The sequence below is a fragment of the Nannospalax galili genome, unplaced genomic scaffold (genome assembly GCF_000622305.1).
Source record: "Nannospalax galili isolate Female #2095 unplaced genomic scaffold, S.galili_v1.0 scaffold241, whole genome shotgun sequence".
NCBI lineage: Eukaryota > Metazoa > Chordata > Mammalia > Rodentia > Spalacidae > Nannospalax > Nannospalax galili.
Window position 1 is genome coordinate 4,173,043 of NW_008345602.1, and position 16,715 is coordinate 4,189,757.

The window sequence follows — 16,715 nt, forward strand, 5'->3', positions numbered from 1 at the left end:
AAATTGGAAAAGGAAAATGTAAAAAAAGAATAAGTGGGCTATTGGGTGGAGACAGAGAAGCACTTGAATTTGCAGACACCTACATAAAATGATAATAAGGGCTTGGTGTAGATGCTCATGTCTTTAACCCCAGCACTCCCAGGCATAAATAGGCAGATAACTGTGAAATCTAGACTGGCCTTGGAGCTACATAGCAAGTTCCAAGCCTGCTGGGGCTACATAGTGAGACTTTGTCTCAAAAAAATAATTACAATAAGAAAAAATTTATTAAGACATAAACCCTTTAGAATAACAAGAGATAGAGCAACCGCAACAAAGTTTTGGAAGTTGGAAAGCAGACAGCCTGTGGTAATTGGCTTAAGGGACCAAAGAAAGCCAATCCTCAGCCAACAGTAAGAAAAGTCAATTTACCCTGAAGAATTTTTGAAAGACTCGGAAATGGGCACCGCTGAGTGCCTCTGCAATGAGGAGGTGCAAGTAAGGGTACAGAAAGATGTGTGCAGATGCATTGAAGACGTGATTAGACCCCCACCCCAGGGACCTTCCACCACTTCAAGACAAGAAGTCCCAGCCCCCAAGTTTTGTTTCCCCTATGATACTAAGGAAGGCTATTTAAAATATTAAACAATAAGGGCTGGAAATATGCATCAGTGAGGAAAGTGCTTGTTGCACAAGCATGATGACCTGAGTTCAGGTCCTCAGAACCCACGTAAAAAAGCCAGGCACAGCAACATATACCTGTGAACCCTGCAAGCTACAATAATGACCAACCTGGCAAGATATGCCCATAGGTACAATATATATCAATAAAATCAAAGAAGTAGACAAGAAATTAAGAGGGGCTTTGGGACCAGCTGCAGTTTCTCCTACTGCTCCAGGGCTCAGGCTTTCCTGCTGGCTAGTAGGGGCCTGCACATTCTTTCCCCATCACCTCGCCTTGTGTCCCCTTCCCTTTGAGACTGCTTGAGACTGCCTGACTCAGCCTCAACAGGTGAGTTGCCCAAATACCACTATGCCCATCCCCCTGCTTTAGAACCATCTGAAGTCCCTTCCACTGCTCCAGGGATTAGGTTTACCTGGTGGCTAGTAGGGACCAGCATATCCTTTTCCCATCCCCTCTCCTTGGGCCTTGGCCCTCTCCCTCTGGGACTATTGAAGTGCATGTACCTAATCAGGGCCCCTTCATCCTCCTGGAGAACAACTAAGTAGCCTGACTGGAGTCATCTGATCCCTCCAATATAAAATCAAAACAGAGAACCTGAAGGCTAGACCAACTAACATTTCATACCCAATTAGAAAGCAACTAAGCTACATAAATAATACAAACAGAATCAAAGTTCAATTCAACAAAGGCAGGCTTGAGTTTCATACCAGAATCACAAGCAATAAAAGAAATCTACATGCCAAAACCACACCAAAAAAATACTAATACGAAAATACCAAAATAATATGTCCCCACCAAGACACAACAAAGACTGCTACCACACACTTGGTCACCCCTGCCACCCAGACCACCGTGCCCACCACTCCCAGCTCCACAGTCTCAAATAGCCACTTGCCCACAGATGGGACCTTTACCACTGCCACTTTACCCCCCACCTCTTCTGGTGTGATGGAGACAGTTACATCCAGAACCCTGGCTTCACTTGGTGCAGGCATCTCTACCACACCAGCCACAGCTCTTACTACTTCATCTACAAGCATCACTGTCCCTCAGGTCACAATAGACATCACCTCAGTCCACACAGATTCTGTGTCTGCAACCCACACCACCACCATCCCATCTTCCTCAACCCTCCAGAACTCAGAAACAACACCTATTATGAGCACAACTCATATCATTCCTGGTAGAACAGCTACCTTCACACGTATTGAAAACACCCTGCGTCCCTTTGCCACAAGCATTCCAGTGACAACTGCATTCTCCTCCATCTCTGCCAGCAGTGCTGGGACCACACAGATGGACAGTGTGCCCTCTGCTCCAACCATCCCTCACACAGTGCACTCAACAGCTGAATCTACCCCAACACCAAAATAATATGTCCCCACCAAACACCACCACTCCAATAGAACAGTTATACAATGAGAACTTCCTAAAGGAAACCCAGGACACAGAATTTAAAACAACATAAAGAATCCAATGAATTTAAAGAACATACAAACAACTCAAATAAAAGAGGATAGGGATAAACTTCCGACTTAATTCATGAAACAGATCAAAATATTAAAGAAAACTCAGGCTGAAATGAAGAAGGAAATGAAAAACTCAATAAACCAATTTGAAATGACAGGAGAAAGCCTTACTAACAGAATGAATGAAACGGAAAACAGAATATCAGACTGGGCAATAAAGTAGAAGAATTGGACCACTCAAGCAAAGAACATGAAAAAAATTTTAAAGACAGGAGTGGAATATTCAGGATATGTGGGACACCATTAAAAGACCAAATTTCGTATCATAAGCTTAGAGAAAAAAGAATAATAGGTAAATAGCATTGACCAGATCTTCAACAGGATTATAGAAGAAAATGTCCCTAAATCAAGGAAATACATACTCATATAGGTAATAGAAGTACCCAGAACACCACACAGACAGGACCAGAAGAGAAACTCCCCATGGTATACCACAGCAAAAACACTAAATGAACAGAACAAAGAGAGAACACTGAAAGCTGCAAGAGAAAAACAACAAAACACATATAAAGGAAAATCCATCAGAATTACAGCTGACATTTCAATGCAAAGTATGAAAGCCAGAGGAGAATAAATAACAAATATCAGAGCATAAATTGTAAAATAGAGACAAAGAAAGCCATACAAAGAATCAATGAATCTAAGAACTAATTCTTTGACAAGATAAACAAGATAGACATATCCTTAGCCCAGTTAACCAAAAAGAATCAACAAAATCAGAGATGAAAGAGGAAACATTACAACAGACACTAAAAAGATCAAGAACATAAAAAGGGAAAACTTTAGGGGCTGGAGAGATGGGTCAGTGATTAAAAACACTGTGTTCTGGCAGAAGACCCGGGTTCGAATCCCAGCACCCACATGGCAGCTAACAACTGTCCATAATTCCAGTTCCAAGGGATCTGACAGCCTCTTCTGTCTTCCATGGGCATTGTACGACATGGGTGCACTTACCTATATGCAGGCAATACATGCATACACATGAAATAAAAATAATAAATAAATTTTTTAAAGGGAATACTTTAAAAACTTGTATTCTATTAAATTTGAAAACCTAAAAGAAATGGATAAATTTCTAAACTCATGGAAACCACCAAACCAAAACCAAGAAGAGATTAACAGCTTAAACAGACCCATAACAAACAAGGAAACTGAAATAGTAATGCAAAACCTCTCAACTGAAAAAAATCCTAGGCCTAGATGGAGTCACAGCAGAACTCTACCAGACATTTAAAGATCTACAATCAAATTATTCTAAAGGATAGGGACAGAGGGAGAACTCCCAAACTCCTTCTATGGAGCCAGTATTATCACTCTAATACCAAAAACAGGTAAAGACACAACAAAAAAGGAAACCTTAGACCCAATACTTGCAAACTGCATACAGACAAACATCAAAAAATTCATGCATCATGATCAAATCAGCTTTATTCCAGAGATATAGGGATGATTCAATATACCTGTCAATAAATGCAATAAAACATATAAATGGACTTAAAGACAAAAATCACATGGTCATCTCAATAGATACAGTAAAAGGCCTTTGACAAAATCCAACATACATTTATGATAAAAGTCCTAGAGGGAATTGGACTGGAGGAAATACATGTCAACACAATTAAAGCTGTATATAATAAACCTGTGGCCAACATCATTATAAGTGGAGAAAAACTGGAAGCATTCCCACTAAAATCAGGAATCAGGCAAGGCTGTTCACTATCTCCACACTTTTCAGTATAGTTCTTGAAACTCTTGGTAGAGCAGTAAGAAGGAAATTAAAGGAGCGCTAATTGTAAAAAAAGAGGTCAAATCATCCCTATTTTCAGATGATATGATATTATACATAAGAAATCCCAAAAATCCCACCAGATAACTTCTAGAAATGATCAACACTTTCAACAAAGTGACAGGTTTAAAAAATCAAGATATTACTGCTGGGTGAGGAAGAGCTGATCTTAGAAGGAGGAACTCTAGATAGAATGACTATACCTGGACCATGCAATCAAAACGACCTGCCCCGCTGGGGCTTCCTCCGCACGGACTTCCAGCTTTTTCCTGACCTCTGGCCCCTCGTAGCCACAGAACGCCGGTGACACATCGATGCTGTCTGAGCACTGGAGGAAGCAGAAATGGGCTGTGGATCCAAGAAACACTGAGTGGAGTAATTATGATTCCAAGTTCTGCCAGAGGATACTAGAGAAGATGGTGTGGTCTAAAGGAAAGGGTTTCGGGGCTCAGGAGCAAGGAACCACATACCATATTAAAGTTCAAGTTAAAAATAACCACCTTGGACTTGGAGCTACAAACAATAACGGAAGGCAACTGGATTGCTCATCCAGATGACTTTTAATCAGCATCTTGCAGCATCAAACACTTGCCATGGTCGGGAAACAACAGATTCCTCAGACAACAAGGAAAAGAAATCTTTTAGCCTTGAGGAAAAATTCAGAATCTCCAAAAACCTGTTCATTATATGAAATACACAAAAGGAAAGGATCTGTCATCTTGGAGCAAAACAGACTTAAACTGCATTTTTGGAAAAAGAGGGAGCAAGATGACTGTAGTCCCTCCGCTGTGAAGGAGGCCAAGACCTCCATGACCACAACCAGTGCGGTCACCGTCCAGGAGTGTTTTCCCAAGCGGATGGTTCGCTAAAGAGCAAGCAACAGGCCCCAGCATCAGCACCTTTCAGAGACCAGAGACCGGGATGGAGTGGAAAAAGAGAAAGGAAAAAACCAAAGAGGCAGCAGGTACACAGATAAGGACAACCGCCCCCAACTCGAGGCCAAGCGGCCTAAAAAGAAAAAGCAGGAGGAAGAGAACCAGGGTCCTGTAGCCAAGAAGAGAGAACGAGCTGAGCAGCAGCCCCGAGGCCCCAGTGAAGACCAGTGTTCTGATGCTTCTGCTGTGACTAAAGGGATTTATGCACCCGATAGTCAGGATGGTACCCTGAAGTCCAAGAATAAGAAAGCAAAGAAAAAGCTGCACAACCCAGGAGAGGTAGAAGCCCCTGTGAAGAAGGAAGAGGAGGAGGAGGGGGAGGGGGAGGGGGGGGAGGAGGTCGCCTCCAGGTGAATTCTCACCAGCTGGGTCCGACCACTCAACTGTCAAGGTGCTGCGGGCAAATGCTCTGGCCTAAAGTCAGAACGGATTGAGCCCCGTGCAGCTAGGAAGCTGCAATGTCTCGCCTGCTCATCACATTTTTCCTAGGTCCCCTTCCTCAGAGAACTGATTTGAATGTTCCAGATCATGGCTTTTATAAACCCTTTTTTAAACTCAAAAAAAAAAAAAGAATGACTAGACCTCAGCCGATGAGCTTGCCCTGAGGGATGTCTGGGGATACTAACTTAACTCAACAGGCCTTAACATAAATGACAAGAATGCATGAAATCCAGTGGCGGGGAGGGGAGCTATGGAGCATGCCAATGTGGAAGGAGGTACAAAGATAATTAAAGTGTTCTATATGAAATATATAAAAATTCAATTAAAAGTTTACAAAACAAAATAAGTAAGCAATCCAATCCATTTACAAAAATCAGTAGCCTTTCTATAGATGAATAACAAGCAACTGGAGAGTTTATAGAAACCATCCCATTCACAATAGCTTCAGAAAAGAAAACTATCTAGGAATAAACCTGACCAAAGACATGAAAGATCTCTACAATGAGATTTTTAAATTTTTGAAGAAAAAGATTGAATAAGACTCAGGTGGAAAGACCACCTGTGCTCATGGATTTGTAAAATTAGTATTGTTAAAATGACCATCTAGCCAGGCGTGGTGGCACACACCTGTAGTCCCAGCACTCGGGAGGCAGAGGCAGGGGGAACTCTGTGGGGTTAAAGCCCGCCTGGTGTACAAAGTGAGGTCCCGGGCAGGTGGGGCGAAAGAAAGGACCCCTTTCCAAAAAACAACAAAAAAAAAAAAAAAAAAAAAAAAAAAAAAAAAGACCATCCTACCAAAAGTAATTTATCAATTCAATGTAATGCCAATCAAAATCTCCATGGCATTCTTCACAAAATTATAAAAAACATCCTAAATATGAAATCACAGAAGACTCTGGATAGCCAAAACAATCTTGAGCACAAAGAGTAATGCTGGGGGAATTACCATATCAGATCTCAAACTATACTACAGAGCTGTAGTCATAAAACAGCTTGGTCCTGACACAAAAGCAAACACACAAATCAATAGAACACAATAGAAAACCCAAACATGAATACACACAATTTCAGCCACCTGATATTTCAAAAAGCTGCCAAGAACACACACTGGAGGAAAGAGTATCTTTGACAAATGGTGCTGACAGAAATGGATCTCCACCTGTAAAAGAATGAAGTTAGACCCTTACCTATCACCTACACAAAAGTCAATTCCAAATGGATCAAAGACCTCAACATGAAACCTGAAACACTGAAACTGTTAGAAGAAAACATGGGCAGTACCCTATAAAACATAGGTGCACAAATCGGTTCTACAAGAATTAAGGTCAACAATTGATGAGTGGGATCTCATTAAACTAAAGCTTCTGTACATTGAAAGAGACAACCAATGAAGTAAAAAGGAAATCCACTGAGTGGGGAAAAAATCTTCACATGCTACACATTTGATAGAGGACTAATACCCAGAATATATAAAGAACTCAAAAAACAAAGAATGAAAAAAACCAAAGAACCCAGTTAAAAGATGGTTATGGATCTGAACAGAGAGTTTTCAAAAGAAGAAATAAAAATGATTAAGAAACACCTTAAAAAGTGTTCAACATCCTTAGTAGTTAGGGAAATGCAAATCAAAATCACTTTAAGATTTCATCTTACCCCAATCAGACTGGCAAGATCAAGAGAACAAATGATACCAAATATTGGAGAGGACGTGGGGAAATGGAAATACTCATTGTTGGTGGGCAAACTCAAGCAATGCAATCACATGATCCAGTTATACCACTCCTTGGCATATACCCAAGGACTCATCCTACCACGGAGATACTTGTATATCCATGTTTGTTGCTGGTCTTTTCACAATAACTAAGAAATAGAAGCAACCTAAGTGTTCCTCAGTGATGAATGGATAATGAAAACGTGATACATTTACTCAGTGGACTTCTACTCAGAGGTGAAAAAAGACAAAATCACGAAATTTGTAGGTAAATGGATAGAACTAGAAACTGTTATACTAAGTAAAGTAACACAGGCTCAGAAAAAAAAAAATGTGTGTTCTCCCTCATATGTGGATCCCAGCACTAAATACTTATTTTTGAGTATATACCCATATGTAACTGCAGGAGCCAGAAAAAAGAAAAAGAAAGAAATCATGGAGGTAAAGAGAAAGGAGACAGAGAGAGAGAGAGAGAGAGAGAGAGAGAGAGAGAGAGAGAAGATAGGTTTTACCAATAGTAAAATGGGTAAAATGGGGGTATTTAACTGGGAGGGGCTCAGGGACTATTGTGGAAGAATGGGCAGAAAGATTGTAACAGCCCAGAAAGGAGGCACATGACCATGAGGAAACAGTCTTACAGGCTCCTGGGACCTTGCTCATATGAACTTACCTCAGTGGTGACAGGAAGCACGACACCCATGCAAACTCAATCAGACAAAACCCAGAACAGAACTGGGGAAATGGGCAGGAGGTCACAACTTTGTCGAGTTACTATTGGAAGCTGATCTCTGCTGGGTGAGAGAGAGTTGATTTTTCTCTAAGGCAGTGACACTAGAAGGTGGATAAGTTCACACTGAGGGAAATCTGGGTACAAAAACTTGACTCGATAGGCCTTAACATAGATGACAAAATGCATGAAATTCCATGAATGGGTTATGGGGGTGGGTTACAGATAGGGAAGGAAGGACTAAATATGATTAAAATGGATTGTATGAAGTCCATAAAAATTCAATTAAAAATATTTTTTAAAAAGCAAAAGAAATTGAGACAAGTACAGGGGACATGAAAGAAATTACTGGAAGACTGGAAGGGATAGAAATAGATATAGAGATAGAAATAATGCAAGGACAGTAATTTGTGCATGAAATTCTCAGAAACAATTTTAAATTTTTATGTGTATGGCATAAAAAAGAAGAGAAAACTCCAAATGAAATAAAATATTGTAAGGCAGGGTGGCACAGGCCTTTAATCCCAGCACTCTGGAGGCAGAGGAAGGCAGAACTGTGAACTCAAGGCCACCCTGGTCTACATAGCAAGTGCCAGACTAGTCAAGGCTACATAGTAAGGCCTTATCTCACAAAGAAAAAAATTAAATGTTAATGGAAAATTATTAATTATAAAAGTTTAATATCTATTCTAGCTTTAAATTTCTCAAAAAATCAATAAGAGAAACACTGGTATATAAATAGAAAAACAGAAAAAGAACAAAAGTAGAAAACTTATGAAAAAATTAAATATTAAAAATGTGGAAAATGGAAAACATTCTACTAGTAATTTTTCAAAATACAAATTAAAATTCTAATCAGATTTAAACAATTTTTATTGAATTTTTGTGATTTTCATACAATTTTTATCATATTTAGATCCTCTCCTCTATCTGCTCCCTCCTTCCTACCCCCACAAAAATTAATGTTCTATTTTATAAATATTAAGGCCTATAGAATCAAATTTGTGTCCCCAAATGTCCTTCCATGTAGGGTCCTCTGTCGGAGGAGCCTGGTTAACCTACCAAGAATCACACCCTTGAAAGACACTGACACTCCCTGTCCCAGCAGCCATTGATTACCAATAGTTCCTCAGGTAGGGTTGGGAGTTTTTATTCACTTCTCCATATCTATGCTGGGATTTTGTCTGGTTTGAGCTTACATGGGACTTGGGCATGCTGTCACCATTGCTGTGAGTTCATCAACTGACCAGCTGTCTGGAAAACTCTTTCCTTGTGGTCATCCATCATCTCTGGCTCTTACAGTCATTCTACCTGTCTTCTACAATGGTCTCTCAGCCTTGTGAGGCAGAAGTTTGATACAGGTACCCTACTCGGAGATAAGCGCTCTGTAGTCTCTTGTTCCCCATATGTTGGCCAGTTGTGAGTTTCTGTGCTAATCATCATCTTCCGCATAAGGATGTTTCTCTGGTGAGAGCTGAAAGATGCATTAATCTATGGGTATACAAAAAGTTATTAGAAGTCAGTTTAACAGTAAATCTATTTAGCAGAATAATAGTATTAGGTTCTCCCCTACATCCTGTGACCCGTCTAGCTTTAGGTTCCTAGGTCTGTTATCAACGTCAAGTATGAGCGTCATCCTATTAAGTGGACCTCGAATCCAATTAGAAAGTGATTGACCACTCCCATCATATTTGTGCCAATATTGCACTGGTGGATGTATTTTGCCAGACCAGTTGTTGTAGCTTGCAGGCTTCACAGCTTGGCAAGGTTGGTAAATAATATTCTCTTCAGACAGCATGCACAGCACTTCACAGCATAATGAAAGCTAGCCAGCAGAGATGAGGTTTTGAAGACAGCACTAGCGTGATTTCTCCTTGTGTATTCAAAAATGTGTGTATGTTGTATCTACCATGAAGTTCTGGTGGGTAACCAAAATCAGGGAAGATGGCCTGTATTGCTTGAGGGTCTATGGGACCCCTGGTCAACAGTTTCAAAAGAGAGAGTCCATTCCTGACAGTGGGCTTTTATTTTGCTAGCCTATGATGTCTAATAGGGGAAATTCCCCCTGTTGTAAGTTTAAACTTTTAATCTCTTTTTATAATGTATATGTATATACTTTAAGAAGTTTCTATGGTGGTAGATCTCCATATGGCTTTTCTAAAGGCATGAAAGTAATAAATGGTCATGGAGGGTGGGAGGAAAACTACAAGGGAAGGGTGATAAAATATAGTGATATAAGGGGAGACATAGAAATAACAAAGTAGAAAGGGTTAAATAGGGTAATGGGAGGGCAGAGGAGAGGGAGGAGTTTGGGGAGGGATAACCAACACTAACCAACATTAAATAGATTTTAAAGGTACTATTAAAAGCAGTAGGAATGAATGAGTGAAGTAAGCTTTCTTGTATATTGGTATAGGAAATTTAACTTGGAAAGACATTTGGCAATATCTATAAAAGTCATAAAAATGCTCATACCTTTAAATCAATAATACCACTTCTAGAAATCTATCCTAAGTAAATGAGATATGTAGTTAAAGATTTATGAACAAAAACATTCATCGCCCAGTTAAGATCCCACACAGGGAAAAGATTCAGTAAGTTATAGTGTGGTCCTGTAGTTGAATATTAGGTAAAAATTAAAAGTAATATTTCTGAAGAATATTTAGTAACAGAGGTTTATGATAAAATATTAACGTTAAAAACACATGGTACAAATTATATATAGTAACGATTCCAATTCTATAATATATGTATATATCAAATTTTGTTATATGTGCAGATATATTCTGTATGTGTATTCCTGGAAAGAACTTTACGAGAATTAATAATATTTAACCCTAAATAAGGGGATGATGGATGAATTCTACTTTCCTTTTACATATCTAAATTTCCCAAATATTTTTAAAGTATCAATTACTTTCTAGTGACAAATGTAACTAAAATAAAATATAATTATCCTTACCATAAAATATATAAACATTAGGGGGCTGGAGAGATAGCTCAGCAGTTAAGAACACTGGTCGTTCTTGTAGAAGACCCGGGTTCAAATCCCAGCACCCACATGGCAGCTAACAACTGTCCGTAACTCCAGTCCTAGGGGTTCCAACAGCCTCTTCTGACCTCCACGGACATTGCACGACACAGGTGCACTTACCTACATGCAGGCAATACACACATATGCATAAAATAAAAATAATAAATATATATAAACATTAACAACATATTTAATCTATCAGGTTTTGTGAAAATTCAGACACTGGCTAAGTGTGCCTCTGCTTAGCAATCCTTCATAAAAGACAGAAGCAGGACTGTGACAAACAGGTTTACAAAAGGAGATATAATAACAAAAATAAAGGCCAGCATTTAGGGTTTTTCATATGCAAAGTCCTGCAGCCAAATGTTTTACCATGGCTTCTCTCATTTATGAAACTATCTTGATGACCTCATTTGCGGATGGTCCTCTGCTTGCAAAAGCATCCGCTGATCACCCTTGAGATGCCCTTTGTCTAAGCAAGCACAGACCACTGGAAAGCAACAGCAGCTCTGCTTTAAGCATTGCCTTTCTCCCCGACTCAGCCCCAGGCCCTGTGCTCCTCCTCAGGAAGCAGCATCACTTAGTGTCCCGTACCCCAACAACCACATTGCTATTTCCTCAGTGGGCCTGCTGTTTGTGTGACATGGCTAGAGCAGGTCACCCTTCTCTTTCACTGTGTCACAGGAAATCTCAACCTCTTCTCTTAGAAACCGTGGTGCTTCCAAATCAGTACTTGCTGGAGTCTCTCTAGCTGGCCTCTCCTAAGACAGTGAGGCCAGAATACCAAAACTGTATATGGTACCAAAGGTGGAATCATTCCTTCATTGTTTCAAATTTATATTGTAGTAAAAAGTACATGACATAAAATGCATCATCTTTATTTTTAGGTGCACAATTTAGTGTTATCATCTTAATGTCACCTTCAGAACTCTCTTCATCTTGTAGACTAAAACTGAAACAGCCAAAAATGCCCCATCCCTCTCCAACGCAGCCCCTAGCAACCATCGTTCTTACCATCTGCCTCTGTGAATTTGACTGCTGCAGACATTTCAAAATAAGTAGAATAATACAGGGGTTTCTACTTTGTGGCTGGCTTATTTCACTTAGCATCATTGCCTTAAGGATCATCCCTGTCGTGTCAGCAGAACTTCTCTCCTATTTAAAGGTTTTGAGGAACTAGCATTCTCTTTTTCCTTAGAGTCTATATGTTTCTGCATTCCTGTGACTAGTACACAAGGGTTCCAGTTTTTTCACAACCCTGTGAACAGTTGCTATTTACTAAGACAGGAGGGTAGATATTTTTGGTGGTTTATTTTTTGAGAAGAGTCATCCTAACTGGTGTGAGGTAGTATCTCATTGTAACCCTGACTTGCACTCTGGGTGGTGACCATCTTATCATATATTTCTGGATCACTTTCTATCTTCTTTGGAGAAATGACTAGGTCCTTCCCCCATTTTATCCAGTTGTTTGTTTGATTGACTTGTTTTGGTAGTTATCTATATATTTTGACTATTAAGTCTTTATTAGACATGATTTTCAGATATTTTCTGACATATATTTGGATTGCCTTTTGCTCTTTTGATACAGGCTAAGCATCCCTATTTCAAATATCTGAAAACTAAACTGTTGGGAAATCTTAAATTCTTTGAGCATCAACGTCTGCCTCAAACATTTTGGATTTCAGATTTATTGATTAAAATCTATGCAAAATACATTCTAAAACCTAAGAAACTGTGATATGAATCATATCCCAAGCATTACATTGAAGGGTTACTCAATCTGTACTTTCTTTTGGTGATTAAAATATAATTATTCCATGCAGTTCAATTTGCGAGGGTTTTTTTTTCTGTTGCCTTTTGTGTCATATTCAGGAAACCATTACCAAATCTGACATCTTGATGCATTTGACCTATTTTTTTCTTTAAGGGTAATAGAGTTTCAGGACTTCTGCGTGGATCTTTGAGCCACTTGAAGTTCATGTTTATGAACAGAGCTACATTGGTCTACCTTCCTTCTTTCTGTGTGAATATCCAGATATCTAGGACCATCTGTTGAAAAAGAATCACTGCTTTTTCACTGTTTTACTCTCTTAGAAAGAGTGAAAAATCATTTCAAAAAATAACCCTGCATTACATTATACATATTACATGTCTTTAAGGAAAAAACTTTTAACACCCTCAAGAATTTTTTTGAGGCCTTCACTATTTAATTTGGTTTTCTTTTATTTTTTATTTATTCTTTGAGAATTTCATACAGTGTATTTTAATACTATTCAGACTCCCTCTCCTGGATTCACCCCACCTACTAACCCCCAAAGAACCACATATCCTGTATTATTATTTTTCTTTATTTTAAAGGCCTACTGAGTCTAATTTGTGTTCTTCAAATATTCTTAGCTATGGGTCCATCCTTTGGAGTCTGGTCAAACTACCAGGTATCACACCCTTGAAAAAACATGAGCTTCTCTCTGCCAGCAGCTATCAACTATCAATAGATCCTCAACTAGGGCCAAGGCTTCTTGCCTACCTCCTCAATTTATGCTTGGTTTTTTTTTTGACTTGAGCCTGCACAGATCTTGGGGCATGCTACCACAAGCACTATGGGTTCGTATGTACAACTGCCCTGTTGTGTCTGAAAAAACATTGTTTCTTTGTATTCCTCTACCACCTCTGGCTTTTACAATCTTCCACCCCCTCTTCTATGTGTAATGACCCCTGAGCCTTGGGATAAGAGGTTGTTAAACAGGTGTCCAGTTAGGGCTGAGAACTTCAGTCTCTTGTTTTCTTCTCTTTGATCATTTGTGATCCTCTTTGTTAATTGTCACCTGCTTCAAGGAGAAGCTTGCCTGATCAAAGTTGAAAGCTACACTAATCTATGCATATAAGAGTAAGTCATTAGAAGTCAGTTTAATATTATGCCTATTTAGCCGAATAATAGTGGTAGGTGCTCTCCTATAACTTGTGACCTGTCTACCCACAGGTTCTTGACCCTGGTAACAGTACCAGGTATGGGCTCCATTTTGTGAAGGAGGTCTTAAATTCTATCAGAAAGAGATTGGTCACTTTGATGACATTCATGCCACTATTGCACCAGTAAGCATATCTCGCCCACCAGTCATTATTATAGCTTGCAGGGTTCACGCCTTGGTAAGGTTGAACATAACTTTTTCCTCAGGTACCATGCATAGCACCTTCTACTACTATGAAAGGCAGCCAGTAGAGATGAAATTTTGAGGTCTGTAGCCATTTGATTTCTCCTTGTTTGTTCAATAACTCATTTATGTAGTATCTTCAGCAATATGGATAGTAGGATTAATATTGTGAAAATGGCCATCCTATAAAAAGCATCCACAGATTCAACACAATCCCCATTAAAATCCCAAAACAATTCTTCTCAGAAATTGAAAAAATAATCTCAAATTTCATATGAAAACACAAAAACACAGAATAGCCAAAACAATCTCTCTTTTTAATTTTTTAAAGTAAGGTTTATTGAGGTATAATTTGCATACAGCATAATTCACCCATTTTATTATACAGTTCAGTTAGTTTTGACAAATGCATATGTTTGTGTAACTGTCACTAAGATAAAAAATAAAGGATAGTTCCATCACAGCAAAAAAATTCCTTTTGCCCCTTGTAGTCAGGCCTTTACCGACTCTTGGCTTCGGGAAGCCATCAATCTGGTTTTCAGGCCTGTAGTTTCACCTTGTAAAGATAACATCACCTGAATGGAATCTCATGGAGGTTGCTGTCTGTGTCCTTCACTCAGTGTAGCGCATTTGATTTTCATCCATGTCATCACTGTACTACTTAGTAGTTCTAGTTCATTCCGTTTGGCCCAGCAATTGTCATAACTAGGGGTATATAAATGCCTACTCTAAGATTCTTTGATATTCATAGAGAGAAAAAAAGTTAGAAAAAGTCTAATTAAGGAAGCTAAATTTGAAGTTATAAATTTATGAATTCTGAGCCTTTGTAAGGTTAATTTTTAGGTTAAAATAATGCCTTGCCAATTTAGACAAGTGAAACTATGATCTGTAAAAGCGTGTGAAACTGCTAGTATGGATTTATTCCCTGTAGATCTCCAGTAAGAGTTTGTTAAGTAAACTGTAAATTAAATATTAGAATAATTATTGCTTTGGTAGATATGAAATATTTCAGTCATTCATTTCCTTTGTTTTCAACATATTAATCTATTTTCATTCCTGTTTTACAAGGGAATAAAATATCAATCACATGATAACATTTATGAAATCTTAAGTTTCATGCTACTTTTTGGCATTACAGTTTCAGTTATAAAGTCATACTTATAACATTTTATCAGGTGGTTTTATTTGGCTAATTTCATGTAGTATGTCTTATGAACTATATGCCATTCCAACTCATTGCAACGAATGTAATTTATAATCTTAAAATTATTTATTTAATAACCACATAATTAGAAGAAGCATTTCATTACAGTAACTTTTTAGGTTTACAGTTCAATTAATACAGTTATACAATATTGTACTCTATATAAACCCTATAAGACATAATTAAATGAGGTTTTAACCTTTAAAAAAGATCTCCATTTCATTATTAAAATACACAATTTCATACAGAAAAATTCATTTTCAATGCAATTGACACTAAGATGTTTGCATATGCATTTCTAATCTCTGTATATCTGATTATTACTAGCCACAGTCAGTTACTTTCTGGGATCCTTGGCACCTGAGCATGGATATAAAATTATCAGGTAGATTGATTTTTTTGTGTGTCTGTTTCATACAGAACACCTGAAACAATCTTATAAAATTTTTACTCTTTGAAGAATTTTTGTTAATTTTTTTAAATTTAATAACCACATGATTAGAAGAAGCATTTCACTACAGCTTTAACATATTCAGTAACACACTCCAGAGCAAGGATACATCTCTTTCAAAAGTGGCTGAAAATTTTTAGGTTCACAGTTGAATTAATACAGTTATACAATACTGAACTCAGTATAAACCCTGTAAGATATAAAATTGAATGAGTTTTTGCCCTTTAAAGAAGATCTCCATTTCATTTTAAAATATGCTGTTTCCTACATTTTTTAATATATATTTTTTAGAAGAAGTATATCATTACAGCTTCAATATGCTCAATAACAGTTTCCAAAGCAAAGATACAGCTCTTTCAAATGTGGCTACAAAATTTTTAGGTTCGCTGTTGAATTAATACAGTTATACAATATTGAATTCAGTATAAGCCCTGTAAGACATAAAATTGTATGAGTTTTTAACCTTTAAAAACGATCTCCATTTCATTTTCATTTTAAAATACAGTGTTTCTTACAGAAAGACTCATTGTTTTCGCTACTAACACTGAGATGTTGGCGCACGCATCTCTAATCTGTATGTATCTGATTATTACTAGTCATAATCTGTTGCACTCAGATCCTTGGCGCCTGTGTATGTCTATAAAGTCATTGGGTAGATTTCAAGGGTAATGTTTATCACCTCTACTAATTAACATGATGTAAATTTTTATGCTTCCTCCTCAAATATACTTTTTTTAATTTGTTGATTTTGTGTGTGTCCCCCCATTTTCCCCCTTTCTCCTTTAATAATACCCTTCTCCTATGTCCTACCTCTCTTGAGCTCCTTCTTTCCCTTTATCCCCTAGGTTCCTTGAATATCCTTCCCTCCCCGCTCCCTTAAACTAACACAATTTTTATCCATATCTCCCTTATTAAGGCCTGTTTCCTACTGCTCTTCTCTTTCAAGTTCTTTCTTTTCCTTTACCTCCCTGTTTCCTTTCCATTATCCTGATTCCTGTAGTTACATCTGGATACATACTCACTTATCAGGATTTGGTTCTAGGATCCACATATGAGGGAGAATATATGTCGTTTTTTTTTT

General features: G+C 38.2%; 1 pseudogene; it reads left to right on the forward strand.

The window, feature by feature from the left end:
- The first annotated feature begins 438 nt into the window (after positions 1 to 438).
- Positions 439 to 16,715, forward strand: part of LOC103741005 — a 39,357-nt pseudogene continuing 23,080 nt past the window's right edge.